Source organism: Pleurodeles waltl, chromosome 1_2 (genome assembly GCF_031143425.1).
Source record: "Pleurodeles waltl isolate 20211129_DDA chromosome 1_2, aPleWal1.hap1.20221129, whole genome shotgun sequence".
Lineage (NCBI taxonomy): Eukaryota > Metazoa > Chordata > Amphibia > Caudata > Salamandridae > Pleurodeles > Pleurodeles waltl.
In genome coordinates, this window is record NC_090437.1 from 118,345,912 (window position 1) to 118,369,847 (window position 23,936).

General features: G+C 48.4%; 1 long non-coding RNA gene across 1 annotated transcript in view; it reads right to left on the reverse strand.

Annotated features, from left to right (window-relative positions):
• The window catches only part of LOC138297440 (uncharacterized), a 54,158-nt gene extending 31,485 nt beyond the window's left edge, over positions 1–22,673 (reverse strand). The window contains exon 1 of the long non-coding RNA XR_011204108.1: positions 22,566–22,673. This is a non-coding gene — a long non-coding RNA (uncharacterized lncRNA). The remainder of the gene's footprint in view (positions 1–22,565) is intronic.
• Between the last annotated feature and the right edge of the window lie 1,263 nt (positions 22,674–23,936).

Below are 23,936 nucleotides of genomic sequence, written 5' to 3' on the forward strand. Positions count from 1 at the left end.
GGTGATCTAAGGGCCTGATTGATTTTTCGAAAATCCACCGGGGTGTTCCGAAACATGTAGAGCAGTCGGGCAGTGTCATCTTGTACAAGGCTGCCCTACCCATTAGTGTCAATGGTAGTTGCTGCCAATGTTCTACATCACTTTCCAGCCTGTCCACCTGTGGGACAGGTTCACTCGGAGGCATTCTTGCGGGTCTCTGGTAATGTATATCCCCAAGTATTTGAAACCATCAGGTGCCACAGGAATGTCTTCTTGGAGGGGCATCGGGGCTGTCTCCCCCGCCAGGGGGTACAGTAGGGATTTGTCCCAGCTAATAGTATACTTGGAGTTATCTCCGAAGGTGTGGAAAATCTGTAGTAGCCTGACAATGGAGCAAGCTGGATCTGTGATGTATAGTAGTATGTCATCTGCGGATAGAGATACGCTCCTCCTACCCCTCCCCACCGGGATTCCCCGGACCCAAGGGTCCTGTCAGATCCAGTCTGCCAGCGGCTCCACGGCCAGTGCAAACAGCATAGGGGAAAGCGGGCATCCCTGCCTCGTACCCCTCTGTAGTTCAAAGGTGTGGGAGTTCACACCATTTACTCTCACCCTTGCCAGTGGTTTCTGGTAAAGCAGCTTAACCCAGGCAGAGAACCGCAGACCCAGTTTCAGCCTATGAAGTGTTGCGAACATATATCCCCACTCCAGACTGTCGAATGCTTTCCTTGTGTCCAGGGCCAACAATGCTGCCTGGGTGCACTCCAGCGACTGCGTCATATGAAGCATCCTGTACAGTCGACTAATGTCGAGCAGAGTGCTTCTCCGAGGCATAAACCCTGATTGATCAGGTTGTACAATGGAGGTGATCAACAATTAAAGCCGGGTGACCAGCACCTTGGCCAGTACTTTCTCTTCCACATTCAATAGATATATGAGCCTATATGATGCGCATTGCACTGCCGGCTTCCCCTCCTTAGGAATGACCACTATAGTTGCTGTCCTTTGATCTTCTGGCAGTTGCTGCGCATTTAGTGCCTTGAGGTACATTTGTGTTAGATATCGGACTACCCCCCTTTTCAGCCCCTTGTAGAGCTCCACTGGGAGCCCGTTCTGGCCTACTGCCTTACCCACCTGTAGGGCACCAATTGCCTTCCCTATCTCCTCAGCCGTCAGCTCTGCCTCAAGTGACTCCTTTTCTACCTCGGTGGGGGACACCAGGGCCACGTCTTTGAGCAGGTCGTCACAGTCCTCATCTGTCATACGAGTCTTTGTGGAGTATAGCTTCTCATAGTAGCAGGTGAAAACCTCAGCTATTTCTGGGCTCGATCTTCTGGACCCACCCGATTCGTCCATTATCTCGCTTACCCCTCTTTGTTTTTGGTCTCTGTGGTCTAGCCACACTAACAGTTTACTTGCCTTGTCCCCAATGTCATATAACCTTCTTTGTGTCGCCGAGGCGTACTTCCTAGCCTCGTCCTCACGTAATTCAGTTTGCTTCGCTATTAAACGCCGGTGGAATTCTTCTGATCTGTCACCTGGCAGTTGGGCCTCTAATGCTCCTACTTCTCTCTCCAGGGCTTCGATTTGGAGGTTGTTCTTTTTCTTTCCCCCTATTAGGGCCTGGGCCTGTCCACGAAGGACCGCCTTAAATGCCTCCCATAATATGCATCTGGAGGACACCAACCCCACATTTTCTTTAAAGAAGAGGTCCGTCCCCTCCCGTAACTGTTCCCCCAATGACCTGGCCCCTCAAGTACCATGGATCTATTCTGGGTATGGTGGCATAGTCACACTTCCGTCCTTTTAGAGTTATCACCATTGGCGAGTGGTCCGAAATTCCTCGCGCCCCATGCCTGGCCTCCCCAAAGTGACCTATCTATCGCCTATGTGTGTATATGTGGTCTATCCTGGAAAAACTGCTATGTGGGGCGGAGCAGTACGTGTCTGCCCTCTCCTGTGGGTGCAACGCCCTCCAGATGTCTACCAGTGCCATCGCCTCTACAAACAATTTCAGTGGTTCACCCCCCCAATAAGGGGTGGGAGATTTAGTCTGCCAGTCCACCTCTGTGTCTGTCATCGCATTCATGTCTCACCCTAAGATGAGGATCCCAGCTGGCAGATCCAGCATCTGAGTTCCAGTGGCCGGCAAAGCCACCCTGTGCAGGTGCGGCGGGATGTGCGCCAAGGCATATATTTAACGATAGCCCCTTCCATTGTCCCGTGATTGTGACAAATCAACCCATGGGATCTGCACAGAAACATATTAGTATGAAGGGAAGTGTTTTCCTAAGAAGGATGCCCACCCCCTGGGCATCTGAGGAGTATCCCACATGTACGGAATCGGTTTAGTGCAGGTGGGTCTCCTGCACCAGGACTAAGTCTGGAGCCATACGCCTGAGGTGCTGTAAAACTATCGTCCTCTTAATTTTACTCACCAGCCCATTAACATTCCAGGACATGATGCTCAGTCCATTATACAGACAACTAGCCATCTTATGCAGTTGGGTTGGACGCTATATCTTGCTCCTCCCAGTCATTAGCTCTCTGCCTCTGCGGTTGGGTGCCCTCTGTTAGCCCAGTCCCCTCGATCTCAACTTGTGTATGTACACGCCTTACATTTAAACTTGTATGCTGCCTCTGTTGAACTTCCCTCCACCCAACAAACCCCCCTCCATTTCTGCTGCCCTGCCCTACGGGACCCCAACACCCTGCTTCAAAACTTAGCAGAGTGACTGTCGCCCCAACCCCTTCAAACCAATTTGTGGGTGTGGTTTGCGAACCATTGCAGACGGCGAGCCATAAGTCACCAGCTCCTACCTGACCCTGTTCATTAATTGCTATATAACCAGACTGATGGCAGGGGTCAACACTTAATTTTGTACGAGGTCCTGGGCTGATGTTCCGATTCCCCCCTCAGGCGCAACCCATCTCTCCTCCTGTTGCTTGGCTCAAGTCCAGACCCCCCTGGTCTGATGCACCCTCCGGGCTAGGCGTAGATTGGCCCCGCAGTCCTCTCCGTGGATTCGGACTGTCCTGAGGTTCTGCTCCAGACCGGATGGGACGTGTCTGGGCGCGTCTCGGGAGTCCCTCTCTCTCTTGCTGCTCACGGGCCCCATGGCCACACCTCTCCGTCGTGCTCCAGCCCTCTACATGTCCCATGTTTCCTCCGAAGACTGGAACCAGGACTTGCCATCTTGCACTAATTTTGGTTTGGCCAGGAAGATCATCATAGATTTGATGTCCTTGGTCCGAAGGGCCTGTTTGACCTCCTCAAACTGGCGTTTCTGCCTCTGGACCTGAAGGGTTTAGTCCGAGAAGAAACATACCAGTGCATTTTCCCATTTCAGATCACCCCTTGCTCTGGCTGTCTGCAGAATTGCATTGCGGTCTCTGATGTTGAACACTCTAGCGATGATTGTTTTGGGGGGGGGGGGGGGGAAGGGGACATGCTGGCACTCTATGTGCTCTTTTGATGGTGAAGTAGTTTGACAGACGTTTGGGCCCCAGTTGGTTTAGGATAATGTCCTCTATGAATAGTTCTGTGCAGTGTACTTCTGCCCCTACTGAGAGTCCAGTGACCCTTATGTTGTTGCGATGGGCCCTGCCCTCTTTGTCCTCCAACTTCGCCTCCATCTCAGTCTGCTTCTTTGTTAGGTCTCATATGTGCTTTTCTAGTCATTTGTTTACAGCGTGAAGCCCGTTGATCTGACCCTCTGCTGTGGTGACCGTATCAGTGTCCTTGTGAATGTCCGCGCACAATAATTTCAATATCTAGAGTCACTGCATCAATTTTTGGCTCGATGTTGTTCCTTAGCGCTTGTATGGCATCCATGATTTCTCACAGCAAAGGGTCTCCACTTTCTAGGTTTCCCCATGTAGGATCTGGTGCGGTTCTCACCGATCCTTTTGACGCAAGCTGCACTGTGTACTTATCCAGACTATTTGTTTGCGTTGCTTGTGGACCTCGGTTGCGCCCCATTTTTGCAAGCCCCTTGCAGGGGTGCTCTCCTGGTCACTGTGAGGCGAGTCGTTACGTTGTGCAACGTGGGACAAGTTCTATGCGCCTCCCCCTGGATAGCTAAAAGTGCCTACCCTCTTTCAGGCCAGTTCGCAGTCCAGTCTAGGCAACGCTCAATGTCCTCGGCCCAGTGTGATCGCCCACAGTGATCTATAGTCTACCCCATGGCTTATGGTTGTCGCAAATGGTGTGTTAACTGTTGGGAGCTCTGCTCCTTATGTTCATGGTGGTGTCTTTCAGTCCGTTTTGCCACTGGTGTCGTGGATCTCATCTCCCTGGGCCCCTCCTGTTTCCATTGGGGGCTGCCATGCCTCTGTGCTGATCATAGGCCTGATGAGTCTCTCTCGGCAGCCTCTTTCTCAGCGCCAGTCTCCCTTCCACTGCTGCTTCCACCCGGCCACTGTGGGTACCCAGGCCCACCAGGGGCACGGCCCAGGTTCCCCCGCTTGTCCCGCTGACTTGGTGCCCTCCGTGCCCCGTAGCACTTCTATGTGGTTTCACTCCTGTTGTGCAGGCTGCCTGCGGGGCTGCAGGTCTGGATCCCCCCCACTCCAGCCCCTTCCTAGGTCCAGGACGCCCCCCCTCCCTATCTCACTTGACTTTCCCTGTAACTGCTGTGAATCGGTGGGGGGGCGAGAGGGGCACACACCTCAAATGCTCCGCTCCCGGCCTTGTTTATTTTCTCCCAGCCGCCATTTTGTTTCCACCTGGCGGCTGGTTGCTTTGTGGTCCTAGGCACAGATCTCCGTCTGATGCTTCCCGTTTCGCTTTTTTTCCGTTCGAGAGGCTCTCATTTGCTGGCACGCCTTTCCCCTGCCTCTGGTCAGGATAGCAGATTTTATTGGGCCTGTAAGGCACTACTATGGAGCCTCTCGACTATGCGGCCATCTTGCGCGGCACCAGACCACACCCCCTGCAAATTAGTCTAGAGTCTGCTCTCCATGGGAACAGTCCAGCCCGAAAGGCCAGGCCAGGTCCTCCCTCAACCGGAAACAAGCATCCTGGGATCGGTTTTGAGGTATCACCTCTCATCAGCCAGGCTAGCTTGAATCCATTGGCACAGTGAGCAAGGAAGCCACATTTGGGCATACCCTGGTCCCTTTAGCTTTAGCACTACAAAAGGATGATAGACAGAGTGCTGAAACTTTTCAAACACTCACTCCCAGTTCAGTTTTAGGGTATCGGCTTTACATCTGAGCCTACATAATGCATTGCAGCTTATATTACAAACCCTTTACCCTTTATTCATAAGAATAAATTAGATACAAGTGATAAATCAGAGAATCATTATATTTTGGCTTGCCTGTTATACTTAGATTGTTTTACGGAAAACAGGATACCCTTTTGGGTCTAACAAACCACCCCTAGAAAGAAAGTATTTGTTGTCAATGGCATATGAGTCCATGGAGTAAAGAAAAGTTCTTCCTTAAAAATATTCTCTGGAGAAATTCATCAATCAAGAGTCCAAATCAGAAACCAAGAAAGGCAGGTACATTTTTTTTTTAGGTTGCCTGAAAAGTGGTTCCACTGTTGTTGCGAAACCAATGAAGGCACTGCAATCAGAGTTGTTCTGGCAGCAGTAAAAAAAATATAATTACAAGAGGCCATCAGCCAGAATGAAGTGACTACTTAGATTGACTCTTGAGAGAAGAACATCAACATCTGTCAATCATTTCAAAATCCATCTTGTGGCAGAAAAGTCTTCAGGGCTTCAATGTCTATGTCCACTTTAGAAGCAAAGATCAAAAACATATGTTTATTCAGAATCCCCGCTTTTGCAAAAGGTTAATAGTAATTTCTTAGGGCTGCCACACCTATACCAGGGAAAAGCCTTTCACTAACAATTCTCCAGATATAGGGCCTGATTACGACCTTGGGAGATGGGATACTCCGTCACAAACCTGACGGATATCCCGTCTGCTGTATTACAAGTTCCATTATATCCTAAGGAACTTATAAAATGGCGTTCAGGATATCCGTCACGTTTGTGACAGAGCCTCCCATCCGGCAAGGTCACAATCAGGGCCATAGATACATTTTGATTCCCTAGTGGCCAAAGTGTGTAACTACCCCACCAAGACTTGTGAAGAGTTGTACAGTGCACACATAATGGGCATGCTGACAGTGTGTGCGGTTTACAATAGGCATACCCTGTTTGAATATAGCAAAGCTTCTGTACGCAACTGTATGCACAGATTGTGTGTGCATACTGAATGCATGTGTACAGGTAAAGGTGCAATACACAGAGGTATTAGTGCAGGGCAGTAAGTGTGCTGGGAGTGTACACTGTGTAAATGTGCCTCTTATAGTACGGACTATTCAGGTTCTATTTTAAAAAGCTCAGGACTGTCTGTTAAAGACACGAGAAAAGGAATCCCCATAGCCACATTTGTGGCTTGCTGCATTCCTGTGAGCTGGGTGGGGACACACTGGAGGGAAAAGGCCAAGGCTCCCTTTGCTTTTCAAAAGAATGCTCTTTGGTTCAGTGATAGATGTAGGTTAGTACCCTCTTTCTTGCATGGTTACCACCATTTTCTGCCTGATCTCAGTGTGCTTGACTGTGTTCACTGGGACCCAGCTAACCAGAACCCCAGTGATTATGCTCTCTCTCCCAAAACTCTGTATTTCACCCACAACTGGCATACTAGTGCCCTCTTATGAGACCCTAGTATATGGTACCTAGGTACCCAGGCATTGGGATTCCAAGGGATCCCTATGGGCTGTAGCATATATTTTGCCACCCTTAAGGAGCCCATGCAAAGGCTTCTGCAGGACTGCCACTGCAGCCTGAGTAAAAAGGTGCAAGCACCCTTTCACTGCCATTTGCAGTGCACCAGGTCACTTATAAGTCACCCCTAAGGCAGGCCCTCCAGCCCTGAGGGCAGGGTGCAAAATACCTGTGTGAGAGGGCACCCCTACACTAGCAGAGGTGTGTCCACGAACTCCAGGCCCATTTTCCCAGACTTTGTGAGTGCGGGGATGCCATTTTATGCTTGTACTGGACATAGGTCACTACCGATGTCCAGCTACATAATGGTAACTCTGAACATGTTTGGTACCAAACAAGTTGGAATCATACTCCAAGGATTTTGTTTGCAAGCATTGGTTGTATGGTCCTATGCACTCCTGGGCTCCCAGTATTGCCATTTCAGCCTTCTGAGGTTTTCCAGGCAGCCCCAGCTGCTGCCACCTCACAGACCGGTTTATGTCCTCCTGTTGCTTGAAAAGCACAAGCCCAGGAAGGCAGAACAAAGGTTTTCCTTTGCGAGAGGGGTGTTACACCCTCTTCCTTTCGAAATAGGTGTTAGAGGCTTGGGAGGGGTAGCCACTCCAAGCCACTGGAAATGCTTTTAAGGGCACATTTGGTGCCCTCCTTGCATAAACCAGTCTACATTGGTTCAGGGAACCCCAGTCTTTGCTCTGGCGCGAAATTGGGCAAAGGGGAGTGACCACTCCGCTGTCCATCACCACCCCAGAGGTGGTGCACTGAGGTCGTCCAGAGGGTCCCTGGGTTTTGCCATCTTGTATTCAAGATTAGCAGGCAATGCTGGGAGCATCTGAGTGGCCAGTGCCAGCAGGTGACATCAGAGCCCTCCCTTGATAGGTGCTTACCTGCTTAGGTGACCAATCCCCCTTTCAGGGCTCTTTAGGGTCTCTCCTTTGGGTGGTTCCTCAGATTCGGACTGCAAGACTCCAGGAGGAATCCTCTGCATCCTCCAATTCGACTTCTCACTTAAGAAACTGCATCTGGACCCTCCAGGAACTCTACAAGCTGCAACAAAGAAGCAAGACGCCTTCTGCAACCTTGTATCTCCGGGCTCCTGCCAGCAACTGCAACAGTTTCCCGGTTGTGCATCCTCTGAGGACCGCCCGGCTTCAGTCTGCATCAGAAGAGCGAAGGAATCTCCCTTGGGGTGAAGGAGTCACTCCCCTGCTTCTGCAGGCACCAAGTGCAACGATGACAGGCTGTGTGGATCCCCTCTCCTGCATCACGGGTTGAGGACTGAAGTGGTCACGAAGGTCCGCTCTTGCAGCTGTCCCACTTTGGTGGAGGTAAGACCTAGCCTCCCCAAGCAAGACAGTACCCCGTATACGAGCCTTTTGCAGCTGCCTAGGCTTGTTGCTACCCTTTCTCCAAGTCCTTAGTGCATCTTGTAGCTTCGGTTCCAAGCACTCTATCCTGCGACCCACAGCTTCCTGAGTGGTTCTTCAGCAGAGTAGGAGCCTTTGTCGTAGTGCTGCGTGGGCCACTTTTGCAACTTTCTTGTCCCCGTGCTGTGGGACTCCGGTGTGCCCTGCCTGGTCTTCTGTGGGCTCTCCGAGTTGCTGAGGGCCCGCTGACTCCCCCTCCTGTGTAGAGTCCACCTGGTCCTGGTCAGCGCAATTTTCTGCTAACCGCGGGCCTTGCATGTGCCAAGGCTTGTTGGCAGACTCCAACGACGCAAACCCGACTGCAATCCTTCATCTGGGGAGGGACATCACTTGCACCCTCCAGGAACCAAACTTCGTGCTGACTTTTCTTCTTCACCGGTGATTCACCTTTTGCAACTTCATCCGCGTTAGCTGGGGCTCCTGCTATTCCTGGACTCTTCTGTCATTCTTGGACTTGGTCCCATTCCTCCACAGGTCTTCTTGTCCAGGAATCCACTGTTGGTGTCTTGCAGTCTCTTCTGGGTTTTGCGTAAGTCTTCTTCTCGTTTCTGTGTGTGTTCTAGGAAAGTTACTATGATTTAATCCTGCTTTCTTGGTCACTGGGGTGGGTTTGTGGTACTTACCTTTGGGCTTTTCTAGAACTCCCAGCTCCCCTCTACACACTACACCTGCCTAGGTGGGGGACCGACTTTCGCATTCCACTTTCTTAGTATATGGTTTGTGCTCCCCCAGGTCCATTTCTAACTGTTGTGATTCTCACTAATTGCACTGTTTTCTAACTGGTTTTATGCCTAGTTCTGCATGCTTGTGTATATAATTTGGGTATTACTTACCTCCTAAGGGAGTATAGTCTTTATGGTATTTTTGGTATTTGTGTCACCAAAATAAAGTACCTTTATTTTATAACACTGAGTATTTTCTTTCATGTGTGTGAGTACTGTGTGACTACAGTGGTATTGCATGAGCTTTGCATGTCTCCTAGATAAGCCTTGGCTGCTCATCCACAGCTACCTCTAGAGAGCCTGGCTTCTAGACACTGCCTACACTACACTAATAAGGGATAACTCAACCTGGTATAAGGTGTAAGTACCATAGGTACCCACTACACACCAGGCCAGCGTCCTACAATAGATCACAAGGAAGGGGCCTGGACGCATCTCAGAAAGGGACATGTTGCTGATAAGGGAATCATAAAGAGTAGGCCTGTGGGCTGGAATTAACACTTTCATGCACATATCAATGCAGCTGACATGCAGGTGTATACTCTGTCCCTCTTTCATGAAGGAAGACAAAAAGGAGAAATACCCACTTCTAAAGAAGCAGAACTCCAAAATAAAACTTCAATGACCCAGACTCTAAATTATGTTTGGTGTCTCGAAAAGGACCATACGAAGGGGCGATTTAGTCCCCAAAAATGATTCATCTGTGAAGCAGCCAGATGGGATGTGTGAGGAGGGGAAGTTCTACAAGACTTCTGCCTGGGAAATGGACTAGGGGGACAAAAGCCTACTAGTTTCCCTGCTGGGTGAGGTCTAGCCCACTGTCTGCACCTGACTGTTCCCCAAGAAAACCAGGATGCTGCTAAGGAGGCTGCATCCTCACCAAGGCTCCAATTGGGAGCTGGAGAAATTCCCCTCCTGTTTTTTCTATAAAGCGCAATTTACCTTTTGGGTCTGCCGAGCAGGAGCAGCTCCGATCACTGAAAACCAACAGCCAGCGCTGCTCGACAAAAGAGCCAGCATTGCTGGGTGGTTCTGAGTCCATTGTGAGTGGCCTAACTTCACTGTATGAGATCCAGATTTGTGAGAGTCCAAGGAAAGGACATTCACTTCACCGTTTACCACCGAACACTGTCACACCGCCGGAGTGGGTAAGTCTGACATTGGGCCTTTAAGGCTTCCAGGAGATACACTGCTTCTGAAGGTGCTTCAGCACCATAGACACTTTTGACTGAAATCCTGAAGAGTCAAAAAAGAACTGTTTAGTACAGTCCAATAGTTTACATTCTGTGATGTGGCTACCAGCTAATAGGGAATAATGCTGAACACGTTACACGAAGGAGAGTGGGAGAGTTATTTATCTGACAACTACTAGAGCCCCCATCTCAAGAGTGTCTGAATGTTGGTTTCCTCTGCATGTGCAGAGTTAGAATTAAAATAATACTTTTTCTTCTAAAAGCAAGTATTTAGCTGGACATTGATTTATTCTTCACACTGGTTGCATTTTGTGTGTTATGTTCACTTACCTATATCCACATCCTCCTGAGGGAGCCTTAACTGTGTGCCCACAACTACCACTGAGAGTCAATTGCAGCAGGGGTACTAGGTCCAGTTGAGCAGGAGGTATAGTCGGCCGGGCCAGGGATATCAGGATTAAGAAGCCTCAAACATCACAGGTGGACCCAGCAACCCCTGTGTGCCCCAGAGCCCACTGAATGGGGTTCTGACAGCGCCCAAGAAAATATAATTGAAAGGAAGTAAGGTCTCTGAGGACTCTTCTGTTGTCCTAAGGCAACATGCAAAAAGACTGTCCAAAGTCTGCTCTTTGTGTAGCATTATACTGAGTAGTACCCTAAGATACTTTAATGGCCTACGGCCAAAATGAAGTAACAGAATAAAAAAAAAATGAAACACATACATTAACTCACAAAAAAACATGCAGCAATCTATATAAAAATATTGCACAAAATACTCCACTACTGGCCTGATTACACAGAAAGAATACACAAGCACATACCATAGACAAAAACGTAAGATGGTCTGCCATGTCTAAAGGGGGAGTTCATAAATATGATAATAATAAAAATAATTATATTAAGTATAACTGCAGGCCATATATAAACAATTAAGACAAGAAAAGGTACAGCAGTAAAATTAATTGGTGGACTTGCTTGAATGCAAAATAAAACTCATAGGTCATAAGTGTTAAGTGTTATGAAAATATACAGCAGTCTCCACATATGGCAGGATGTAGCGACAATGGCTCACAAACCACAACTCAAATACGCATACATGCCCTACATGACCCATAGTTCAGCCAAGTAAAATAAACTGCAAGTGTTCTACTTCTGAGGCAGGAGGTCAAGTTACTTTCTGGTTGCTCCCAGTGCTAACTTGACTAAAGTGCAAAACTCGAGTGTCATAGCAGAAGGCCAAGTCGTTTTCAAGTCGCTGCTAGAAATGGGGTCTCTAGTTGGCAGTCAGTTTACACCCTGTCCAAGAAGGAACCCTCACTCTAGTCAGAATAAGGGAGATACACAGCTTAGATAACCCCTACTCACTGCCTTGTTAGCTTGGCACAAGCAGTCAGGCTTATCCCACGGGCAATGTGTAAAGTATTTGTGCAAACACACACAATAACAAAGAGAAAATACCACAAAAATCCTCCACACCAGTTTAGAAAAATAGCCAATCTAAATCAAACAAGACCAAAACGACATAAATCCAACATACACAAGTAAAGATATCAACTTTTTAAGTAAAAACAGAGTCTTAATCCATAGAAATCAATGTGTTGTTTTAGTACAAAGTACCTGGTATGCGTCAAAAATAAAAACACAGTGGAGGTGATGTGTCAGAAAAGAAAGCGATGCGTCCATTCCCCACGCAAAAGTGAGGCAGTGCGTTGATTCTTTCCTCACCGGGTAAGCGTTGCATAGATTCTTTCCTCGCAGGGAAGGGATGCGCAATTTCCGGACAGGCAGCCTCAGATCTGAGCAGTTATTTTAAAGTTTTGATGCCCAGGGTCGATGCATGAAAAACTCTAACGTGCTGTGCGAAGGATCTGCATAGAGAACATGCATTGCGTCGATTCTCCTGGTGCTCCGTCGAATTTTCAGCCACTGGACAGGTGCTACATTGATTCTTTTGATGCGCACACAGCAGTGCGTTGATTTCCCATCACAGGTTACCAGCTTCCACTTTTAAGGGCCCAAGGACTGGATTTGGCACCATTTAGCAAGTCAGGACTCCCAACAGAAGAGCCCAGGCACTGGCAGATGAAGTCTTTGATGTCCCTGAGACTTCACAACACTAGGCAAGCTCAGTTCAAGCCCTTGAAGAACCTTGAGCAGGATGTAGACAACAAAGTCCAGTCCTTTCACTTCCAAGGTATAAGCAGCAGTAGGCCAGCACAGCAAAGCAACAGGGAGAGTGGCAGGTCCTCCACAAGCATCCAGCTCTTCTCCTGGCAGAATGTCCTCAAACAATTCTAAAGTTGTGTGGTCGGCAGTCCAATACTTATACTCATTATGAGAAAGTAGCCTCTTTCTAGCCTTGTTACCCCCACTTTTGGCCTGTTTGTGAGTATATGTCAGGGTGTTTTCACTGTCTCACTGGGATCCTGCTAGCCAGGGCCCAGTGCTCATAGTGAAAACCCTAGGTTGTCAGTATGTTTGTTATGTGTCACTGGGACCCTGCAAGCCAGGACCCCAGTGCTCATAAGTTTGTGGCCTATATGTATATGTTCCCCGTGTGATGCCTAACTGTCTCACTGAGGCTCTGCTAACCAGAACCTCAGTGGTTATGCTCTCTCTTCTTTACAAATTGTCACTAACAGGCTAGTGACCAATTTCACCAATTCACATTGGCATACTGGTACACCCATATAATTCCCTTGTATATGGTACTGAGGTACCCAGGGTATTGGGGTTCCAGGAGATCCCTATGGGCTGCAGCATTTCTTTTGCCACCCATAGGGAGCTCTGACAATTCTTACACAGGCCTGCCAGTGCAGCCTGAGTGAAATAACGTCCACGTTATTTCACAGCCATTTACCACTGCACTTAAGTAACTTATAAGTCACCTATATGTCTAACCTTCACCTGGTGAAGGTTGGGTGCAAAGTTACTTAGTGTGTGGGCACCCTGGCACTAGCCAAAGTGCCCCCACATTGTTCAGGGCAAATTCCCCGGACTTTGTGAGTGCGGGGACACCATTACACGCGTGCACTATACATAGGTCACTACCTATGTATGGCGTCACAATGGTAACTCCGAACATGGCCATGTAACATGTCTAAGATCATGGAATTGTCACCCCAATGCCATTCTGGTATTGGGGGGACAATTCCATGATCCCCCGGGTCTCTAGCACAGAACCCGGGTACTGCCAAACTGCCTTTCCGGGGTCTCCACTGCAGCTGCTGCTGCTGCCAACCCCTCAGACAGGTTTCTGCCCTCCTGGGGTCCAGGCAGAACAAAGGACTTCCTCTGAGAGAGGGTGTAGCACCCTCTCCCTTTGGAAATAGGTGTGAAGGCTGGGAAGGATTAGCCCCCCCCAGTCCTCTGGAAATGCTTTTATGGGCACAGATGGTGCCCATCTCTGCATAAGCCAGTCTACACAGGTTCAGGGATCCCCCAGCCCTGCTCTGGTGCGAAACTGGACAAAGGAAAGGGGAGTGACCACTCCCCTGACCTGCACCTCCCAGGGGAGGTGTCCAGAGCTCCTCCAGCGTGCCCCAGACCTCTGCCATCTTGGATTCAGAGGTGTGCTGGCACACTGGACTGCTCTGAGTGGCCAGGGCCAGCAGGTGACATCAGAGACTCCTTATGATAGGCTCTTACCTTTGTTACTAGCCTATCCTCCCCACCTAGGTAGCCAAACCTCCTTTTCTGGCTATTTAGGGTCTCTGCTTTGGGGAATTCTTACCGAATGCAAGAGCTCACCAGAGTTCCTCTGCATCTCCCTCTTCACCTTCTGCCAAAGGATCGACCGCTGACTGCTCAGGACGCCTGCAAAACCGCAACAAAGTAGCAAAGACGACTACTGCAACCTTGTATCGCTTATCCTGCTGCCTTCTCGACTGTTTCCTGGTGGTGCATGCTCTGGGGGTAGCCTGCCTCCTTCTTGCACCAGGAGCTCTGAAGAACTCTCCCGTGGGTCGACGGAATCTTCCCCCTGCAACCGCAGGCAACAAAAGACTGCATCACCGGTCCTCTGGGTCCCCTACCAGAATGACGAGAGTGGTCCCTGGAACTCAGCAACTCTGTCCAAGTGACTCCCACAGTCCAGTGACTCTTCAGTCCAAGTTTGGTGGAGGTAAGTCCTTGCCTCCCCACGCTAGACTGCATTGCTGGGTACCGCGTGAGTTGCAGCTGCTCCGGGCTCCTGTGCACTCTTCCAGGATTTCCTTCATGCACAGCCAAGCCTGGGTCCCCGACACTCTAACCTGTAGTGCACAACCTTCTGAGTTGTCCTCCGGCGTCGTGGGACTCCCTTTTGTGTCTTCGGGTGGAATCCGGTTCTCTCCTCTTCCAAGTGCCTGTTCCGGTACTTCTGCGGGTGCTGCCTGCTTCTGTGAGGGCTCCCTGACTTGCTGGGCGCCCCCTCTGTCTCCTCATCCAAGTGGCAACATCCTGGTCCCTCCTGGGCTACAGTAGCATCCAAAAACCCTAACCGTGACCCTTGCAGCTAGCAAGGCTTGTTTGCGGTCTTTCTGCATGGGAACACCTGTGCAAGCTTCTTCACGACGTGGGACATCCATCCTCCAAAGGGGAAGTTTCTAGCCCTCTTCGTTCTTGCAGACTTCACAGCTTCTACCATCCGGTGGCAACTTCTTTGCACCCTCAGCTGGCATTTCCTGGGCATCTGCCCACTCTCGACATTGTTGCGACTCTTGGACTTGGTCCCCTTGTTTCACAGGTACTCAGGTCCGGAAATCCACTGTTGTTGCTTTGCTGGTGTTGGTCTTCCTTGCAGAATCCCCCTATCACGACTTCTGTGCTCTCTGGGGGTTATAGGTGCATTTTACGCCTACTTTTCAGGGTCTTGGGGTGGGATATTTTTCTAACCCTCACTGTTGTCTTACAGTCCCAGCGACCCTCTACAAGCTCACATAGATTTGGGGTCCATTCGTGGTTCGCATTCCACTTTTGGAGTATATGGTTTGTGTTGCCCCTATACCTATGTGCTCCTATTGCAATCTACTGTAACTTTACATTGCTTGCATTACTTCCTTTTGCTATTACTGCATATTTTTAGTATTGTGTACATATATCTTGTGTATATTTGGCATCCTCATACTGAGGGTACTCACTGAGATACTTTTGGCATATTGTCATAAAAATAAAGTACCTTTATTTTTAGTATATCTGTGTATTGTGTTTTCTTATGATATTGTGCATATGACACCAGTGGTATAGTAGGAGCTTTGCATGTCTCCTAGTTCAGCCTAAGCTGCTCTGCTATAGCTACCTTCTATCAGCCTAAGCTGCTAGAAACACCTCTTCTACACTAATAAGGGATAACTGGACCTGGTACAGAGTGTAAGTACCCCTTGGTACCCACTACAAGCCAGGCCAGCCTCCTACACTCATTTGACATAGGAAAACTTCAAAGGAAGTTCTCTGTAGAGCACAAGACCCTGCCTCTACCAGTCCTGGCTCCAGACACTCTAGGGAACTGGAAACTGCTTTGTGTAAGCACAGGCAGAGCCCTATTCATGTGCAAATGTCAGCTCTTCCCTCCACTCTACCCCAGGAAGACTCATCAGGATATGCAGGACACACCTCAGCTCCCTTTGTGTGACTTTCTAGAGGGAATTCACGAACAGCCTGACCCAGACGTGTATTCCACAGCCAGGCAGTGGCACATAAATGTTAAGCAAGAAAATACACACTTTCTAAAAGTGGCATTTTCAAACTTACAATTTAAAAACACAAAACTCCCCATCTCTATCTGCTCCCATTGGGAAACTGCACTTAAAAGACATCTCAAGGCAATCCCTATGTTATCCTATGGGAGAGATGGGGGCCTTGCAATAGTGAAAAAACAAATTTAGCAGTATTTCACCACCAGGACACAAAACACCCCAGTACATGGCCTATCTTTTAAATACACTGTCCCTGCCCACAGGGCTGCTTTAGGCCTTCCTTAGGGGTGACTGACATTAAGTAAAAGAGAAGGTTTGCAACACAAAACTGCATACACAGACACTGCAGTGGCAGGTCTGAGACAGGTTTACAGGGCTACTTATGTAGGTGGTACAATTAGTGTGTCAGGTCCACTAGTAGAATTTGATTTACAGCCCCTGGGCACACACAGTGCAGTTTACTAGGTATTTGCCACTAAATCAAATAGGTCAATCATAGATAAACCAATCATCAATCCACTTTAGACAGAGAGCACGTGCACTTTAGCACTGGTCAGCAGTGGTAAAGTGCCCAGAGTCCTAAAACCAGCAAAAACTAATTTAAAAAAAATAGTAGGAAGAAGGCAAAAGGTTTGAGGATAAAGGGCCGTTTCCAACAGTCGCTATCTTGAGTACTTTGAATGCAAACTGTAGGAATTTATGGACCATCTTGCAGCCCTTTGGTTTCTTATTATGGGCTAGTAGGCAGTGCAACAGTGTGCAGTCTATTTGTATATGTGTAGTCCTCTTTAAATCAGTCACTACCTTTTCCCAGTAGTCCTGCACAGCCCGACATAGCCAGGCTAAGTGCATGAAGTTCGCACCATTGGCATAGCAGCGCAGACAACTATACTGCTGTGTGGGTGTCATGCATTGCAGGTTCTTGTGGGTCAGGTATGTCCTATGGAAGAAGTTGTAGTGTACCAGCTTAAAGAGTACTTTACTAGACACTGTGTGTATAAGTCTGCAGACTTCACTCTGTCTCTTCCAGTGGAAACGCTAGATCCGATTTCCACGCGGTGCGCATAGGTCAGAGGGCCTGTTGCACGGTTTCTCATTTTACTGTACATGAGTGTTATTACCCGCAATTCAGGAAGTCATCCAATGTGTGCGTGGTTCGTGGCGTGTCAAGATAGCTAGGCCAAGTCACTTTGGCCACCTCTGTGAGCCCTGTATAGTGCAAGTAGTTCCCTGGTCCAACAGGGCGCAGCCGCCTTCCCTCCATGCCTGAAAGCCCATATTGTCCATCATATTACGTATCACCCTCAGCATCCAAATTGGGAGTTCTCTTTGAAACGTGACTCTCTTCTGAGTCGCTTCAACAAAGCAGTGCCAAATTTTCACTGTCTGACGGACTACATATGGCCGGTCCCTGTCTACACCTGCTCTTTCCATTAGCATGGTTGGCAGTTGGTCTGCAGCGATCAAACCTGCCAAGAGTCGCTTCTCCCAGTTGTACCCATCATCAAACCATTTTGTTGCCTGCTGCAAGTGAGCGGCACAATGATATAGATCTAATCTCAGCATCTCTAAGCCTCCGTCTTCGTACTCTCTGGTCATGTTGACAAGGCCACTGTACGACAGCGACTAAGCATGAAACTCATCTGTTTAAAGACCTGCTTGGGGATGGGGCAAATCGTGTTCTGTAATGTGTACAGACATCTAAGCATCAAAACCATTTTTGCTATAGCCAGCCTACCAATCAATGATAGCGGCAATGTGTTCCAGAAGGCTACTGACTTCTGTAGAGCATGTATGGTCTGTTCTATGTGGAGACGTAGCCGCTGCATCTCGGCGTGGTCCACCTACATCCCTAGGTATTGAAAGTGTGCCATTTCCGAAATTAGTCCTGGGGTGGGAGGTGATCCAGCGATGTACCCGCAACGGCAGCCAGGGGAAACAGCAGAGATTTATTACGGTTGAGGCAGAGTCCAGACGTCCGCAAACTCCTCTAGGAGTTGCAAGAGTATGGGTAGTGCCACTCGAAGAGAGGTAACAGAAAATAACGCATCGCCTGCCTACCGGTATATTATATGGCGAGTGGTACCCAATCAGATGCCCCAGTCTTGAAGTTTGAGGCATGCCCATATTGCCATCGACTCTATGGCTATTGCAAACAGAAGGGGGGGACATGCTTCTGATTGGGTTCGACCCACTGGCACTCTCACATTGGGGCTGACGTAAAGCAGCTATACCCATTCCCGATACTAGTGACCAATTCCCATAACCCTAAGCACTTTGAGGAGGTAGCCCCAGTCCACTGTGTCGAAGACCTTTTCTAGATCTATGGAGACGAGTGCTGTAGGAAAGTACCATCTTGCCTGGCATGTTACCCCCATTTTTCACTGTATATATGTTGTTTTAGTTGTATCTGTCACTGGGACCCTGTTCACCAGGGCCCCAGTGCTCATAAGTGTGCCTGAATGTGTTACATGTGTAGTGACTAACTGTCTCACTGAGGCTCTGCTAATCAGAACCTCAGTGGTTATGCTCTCTCATTTCTTTCCAAATTGTCACTAACAGGCTAGTGACTAAATTTACCAATTCACATTGGCATACTGGTACACCCATATAATTCCCTTGTATATGGTACTGAGGTACCCAGGGTATTGGGATTCCAGGAGATCCCTATGGGCTGCAGCATTTCTTTTGCCACCCATAGGGAGCTCTGACAATTCTTACACAGGCCTGCCACTGCAGCCCGAGTGAAATAACGTCCACGTTATTTCACAGCCATTTTACACTGCACTTAAGTAACTTATAAGTCACCTATATGTCTAACCTTTACCTGGTAAAGGTTAGGTGCAAAGTTACTTAGTGTGAGGGCACCCTGGCACTAGCCAAGGTGCCCCCACATTGTTCAGGGCCAATTTCCCTGACTTTGTGAGTGCGGGGACACCATTACACACGTGCACTACATATAGGTCACTACCTATATGTAGCTTCACAATGGTAACTCTGAATATGGCCATGTAACATGTCTATGATCATGGAATTGCCCCCTCTATGCCATCCTGGCATAGTTGGCACAATCCCATGATCCCCCGGGTCTCTAGCACAGAACCCGGGTACTGCCAAACTGCCTTTCCGGGGTTTCCACTGCAGCTGCTGCTGCTGCCTGCCCCTCAGACAGGTTTCTGCCCTTCTGGGGTCCAGGAAGCCCTGGCCCAGGAAGGCAGAACAAAGGATTTCCTCTGAGAGAAGGTGTTACACCCTCTCCCTTTGGAAATAGGTGTGAAGGGCTGGGGAGGAGTAGCCTCCCCCAGCCTCTGGAAATGCTTTGATGGGCACAGATGGTGCCCATCTCTGCATAAGCCAGTCTACACCGGTTCAGAGATCCCCCAGCCCTGCTCTGGCGCGAAACTGGACAAAGGAAAGGGGAGTGACCACTCCCCTGACCTGCACCTCCCCTGGGAGGTGCCCAGAGCTCCTCCAGTGTCCCCCAGACCTCTGCCATCTTGGAAACAGAGGTGTTGGGGCACACTGGACTGCTCTGAGTGGCCAGTGCCAGCAGGTGACGTCAGAGGCTCCTTCTGATAGGCTCTTACCTCTCTTTGTAGCCAATCCTTCTTCCTTGGTAGCCAAACCTCCTTTTCTGGCTATTTAGGGTCTCTGCTTTGGGGAATTCTTCAGATAATGAATGCAAGAGCTCACCAGAGTTCCTCTGTATCTCCCTCTTTACCTTCTACCAAGGATTGACCGCTGACTGCTCCAGGACGCCTGCAAAACCACAACAAAGTAGCAAGACGACTACCAGCAACATTGTAGCGCCTAATCCTACCGGCTTTCTCAACTGTTTCCTGGTGGTGCATGCTCTGGGGGTAGCCTGCCTTCACCCTGTACCAGAAGCTCCAAAGAAATCTCCCATGGGTCGATGGAATCTTCCCCCTGCTAACGCAGGCACCAAAAGACTGCAACACTAGTCATCTGGGTCCCCTCTCATCCTGACGAGCATGGTCCCTGGAACACAGCAACTTTGTCCAAGTGACTCCCACAATCCAGTGACTCTTCAGTCCAAGTTTGGTGGCGGTAAGTCCTTGCCTCCCCACGCCAGACTGCAAAGCTGTGTACAGCGTGATTTGCAGCTGCTCCTGCTTCTGTGCACTCTTCCAGGATTTCCTTTGTGCACAGCCTAGCCTGGGTCCCCAGCACTCCGTCCTGCAGTGCACAACCCTCTGAGTTGGCCTCCGACGTCGTGGGACCCCCTTTTGTAACTTCATGTGGACTCCAGTTCACTCTTCTTCTAAGTGCCTGTTGGGGTACTTCTGCGGGTGCTGCCTGCTTCTGTGAGGGCTCTCTGAGTTGCTGAGCGCCCCCTCTGTCTCCTCCTCCAAAAGGCGACATCCTGGTCCTTCCTGGTCCTCAGCAGCACCCAAAAACCTCTACTGCGACCCTTGCAGCTAGCAAGGTTGTTTGCAGTATTTCTGTGTGGGAACACCTCTGCATGCTTCATCGCAACATGGGACATCTGTCTTCCAAAGGAGAAGTCCCTAGTCCTCTTTTTTCTAGCAGAACTCCAAGCTTCTTCCAACAGGAGGCAGCTTCCTTGCACCTTCATCCGGGGTTTCCTGGGCTCCTGCCCCCCCCCCCGGACACTTTCGCGACTATTGGACTTGGTCCCCTTGCTTTGCAGGTCCTCAGGTCCGGAAATCCGTTATCAGTGCACTGCTGGTGTTTATTCTTCTTGCAGAATATCCCTATCACGACTATTGTGCTCTTTTGGGGTAGTAGGTGCACTTTTACTCCTACTTTTCAGGGTCTTGTGGTGGGTTATCTTGGACACCCTGACTGTTTTCTTAAACTCACAGCGACCCTCTACAAGCTCACATAGGTCTGGGGTCCATTCGTGATTCGCATTCCACTTTTGGAGTATATGGTTTGTGTTGCCCCTTTGCCTATGCTTGCCTATTGCAACCTATTGTAATTCTACACTGTTAGCATTACTTTTCTTGATCTTACTTACCTAATTTTGGTTTGTGTACATATAACTTGTGTATAGTACTTACCTTCTTACTGAGGGTACTCACTGAGATACTTTTGGCATATTGTCATAAAAATAAAGTACCTTTATTTTTAGTAATTCTGTGTATTGTGTTTTCTTATGATATTGTGCATATGATATAAGTGGTATAGTAGGAGCTTTGCATGTCTCCTAGTTCAGCCTAAGCTGCTTTGCCATAGCTACCTTCTATCAGTCTAAACTGCTAGAAACACCTGTTCTCTACTAATAAGGGATAACTGGACCTGGCACAAGGTGTAAGTACCTTTGGTACCCACTACAAGCCAGGCCAGCCTCCTACAGCCGTCTAGTCCTGTATAGACCCCTTGCGCTGGTTCACTTATGTGGCTTGGGGGTGGGGAAGACACCCACTGCTCCTCCTCAGTGTGTGGTGGCTTGCTTGCCATTGTGCGTACTGAGGAGACCTAGCAGCTTCATCACAATGGCAGTTTTCCGCTTCAAACAGTGCCTTGCCCCTCTCCGGCGACTCTCCCAGGCCGAGAGGCAGCGCCGCCAGCCACTCAGGGAAGGTCTGCACTGTATTGCCCAGGATCCACCAGGTTATCTCTGCTCCTGTTGAGGCACTGTGTCTGGGGGGAGTCCCAGGGCCAGAGCTCCAAAGCAGGCAAGACCTGTGGCCTCTTCCCTTGATTTCACCTCCCCTAGGGCCTCTACTCTTCTCCAGCCACAGATCCTGTGCCCCTGAGCGGACCCCAGGTGTGTCAGTGGTTGCAAAGGCGGCACACAGTTACTTCTACCAGCCGGGGGAGTTAATTGCCCAATCCCCACTGGCCGCGGGCAGGCGTGGTTTTCAGCCGCATGGTGCAATGTAGGTCTCTGTCGGGTCTTTCGTGCGGCCCTCATTGCCCTCGGCAGATTGCAACTGCCTCTCACTTCAGCCATCTGGGTGTCAATGCCTTTTGCTGCTAGGGCCCTATGACGACATTCTTTTTTAATCTAAATGCAGGATTTTGTAGTATTAAGGAGGATTAAGGAGGATTACTGTGGACGGTGGGCTGATCCTCTCAGCCATGTTGCCTGGCCAAGCCCCCTCTTGAGTAGTTCTTTAACCTTGAGGATCGATGTGTGAAAATGTGACTGGCACACTGACACATGATTCCTCATATGATAGAAACTCCTTCTTTAGTGACCTGAATAGCCTCGACATTTTAGTGGTCTATTACTAATAACCTCTTGACATTTTAGTGGTCCTTTACTAGGACCTGAAAAAAGAAGAACAGGAAATCTAAAAGGAACACTTGATCACATGTTGTGCTGAGAGGCAGACAAAAATTAACAGATTTCAGAAGGCCCTAAAGAGCCATATATAAGACTCCTGATATAATTTTTGGTTTTCTCTACATCAGTACTGAGATCAGCAGCACCTACTGATGCCGGTATAATGGTACTATCTAAAAAACATTCCACATTCAGTCTGGCGTCTGGTGGTTAAGGTTCATACTAGGAATATTTGTGAACAAATATACACCGAAGTGTGCTTTTCCTTTTGAAATTAAGCCTTAGTAGTGTGTCTGTACCTTCATTTATTATTATTTTCAGATTTATTACATTTTTACTGATGGTGCTTGCCTGATGAATTAAATAATCCATAAAGGACTATACTTAAATTTAATCCCGGGACGTCTTTATTTTAAATATATTTTTACAAAGTAAAAGCATCCTCTACTAAAGTACAACAAAAAAAACACTTTTCAGAATTGAGGTTTCTCCTACATTTCTTAGAAAGAAATATGCTTATGCAACATAGATGGAAAATGTATTTACCAAGATTAAGTGGCTTGTGGTGACAGACATCCTTGATAAGTGCGTCCACATTGGCAACTATCTGTTCACAAGGCATATGCAACTGAAATACATAATGCAAACAATACTTAATATACAATTAGGCGTGTGTGGCAAGTGCTTATCAGTACTCTTGATTACAGCTCAAAAACATACATTACCAGACGTTCACAACTTGTCCACAGTTATCATGCTCAAGGATATCTTATTCACAAACATTCAAATGTAGTGACGAAACGGAAACGTAATTAACAATTAACTTTTTCTGAGTGCAGTGGGAGAGAGGATGGGACGTTAAGGTTATTTATGCACATCTATATTTAAACGTAAATAATATTTTTATGAAACTTTTCTTTAGATGTTTTTCTTTAGCTTTCTCTTGACCCACCCCAAGCAAAATGTTTCTTAATATGTGAGGAAACTCCACCATCGCCAAGTTCTTGTGACTTTCCACACCAGCAGACCAAATCTGCAGAGGCAGAGTGCCTGCGCATGGACTGGCAGTGCTGCGCAGTTGGAGGCTGTGCTATGGAAACCTTAAAGAAACTGAGATTGATACAAAGCTGGACTGGCTGGACCGGGAATTGGGCGTTTCTCTTGGAGGCTGGAAGAGTGGTGGGGGGCTGGGATACTTTTGTTGGGGGGGTGGGGGGCAAGAGGTGATGTAGCAATGCAGCATTTTTAAAAGAACTGCAGAGCGCCTTGTATATCCAACACAAAATGCCTACCAGTATGGATGACGTGAATCCTATACCTTGTAGTCAATCAATCAGCATTTGTATAGCACAGCTCTATCTCCCCTACGGGTATACAATCAGTTTGCCACAGTCTATTTTAGCAACGATGGACTGGAGGCTGGACCTCAGTTCTAATAACATGGTAGCTGTGATATAGTTGGGGTCTGATGTCTTCAAATGTGGTGCTCTGTACTCGTCAAGCATGGGATCGGTGCAACATGGAGTTGATCTCATGTCACAGGACAGTTTGCATTGCTTTGAGTCACCTTTCCCCATTGTGGCCCACAGCAGGGCTTAGCATGCTGCTATATCTTTAATCGTTTTAAAACACACAAGGGACAACCCAGAGGTACTAAGGGACCAGGGACATGTATTTTATAAAGAAACAAGTGTGCTTTAGAAAAAAGGACTATATATTTAAATACCACATAGAATCACAATGAAGTTTATGGAAAACATGCAATTAACCAGTATATATATTCCAAACGAAAGTAAGAAAACAGTATAGTGGGAAAACAAAAACGTCTAGCAAACCATAAATCATAATTGCTCAGGCATAGCCTATAGGACGGAAAGCATTGTTAAATTTACAATTTTACAGTACTCTTGCTCATGT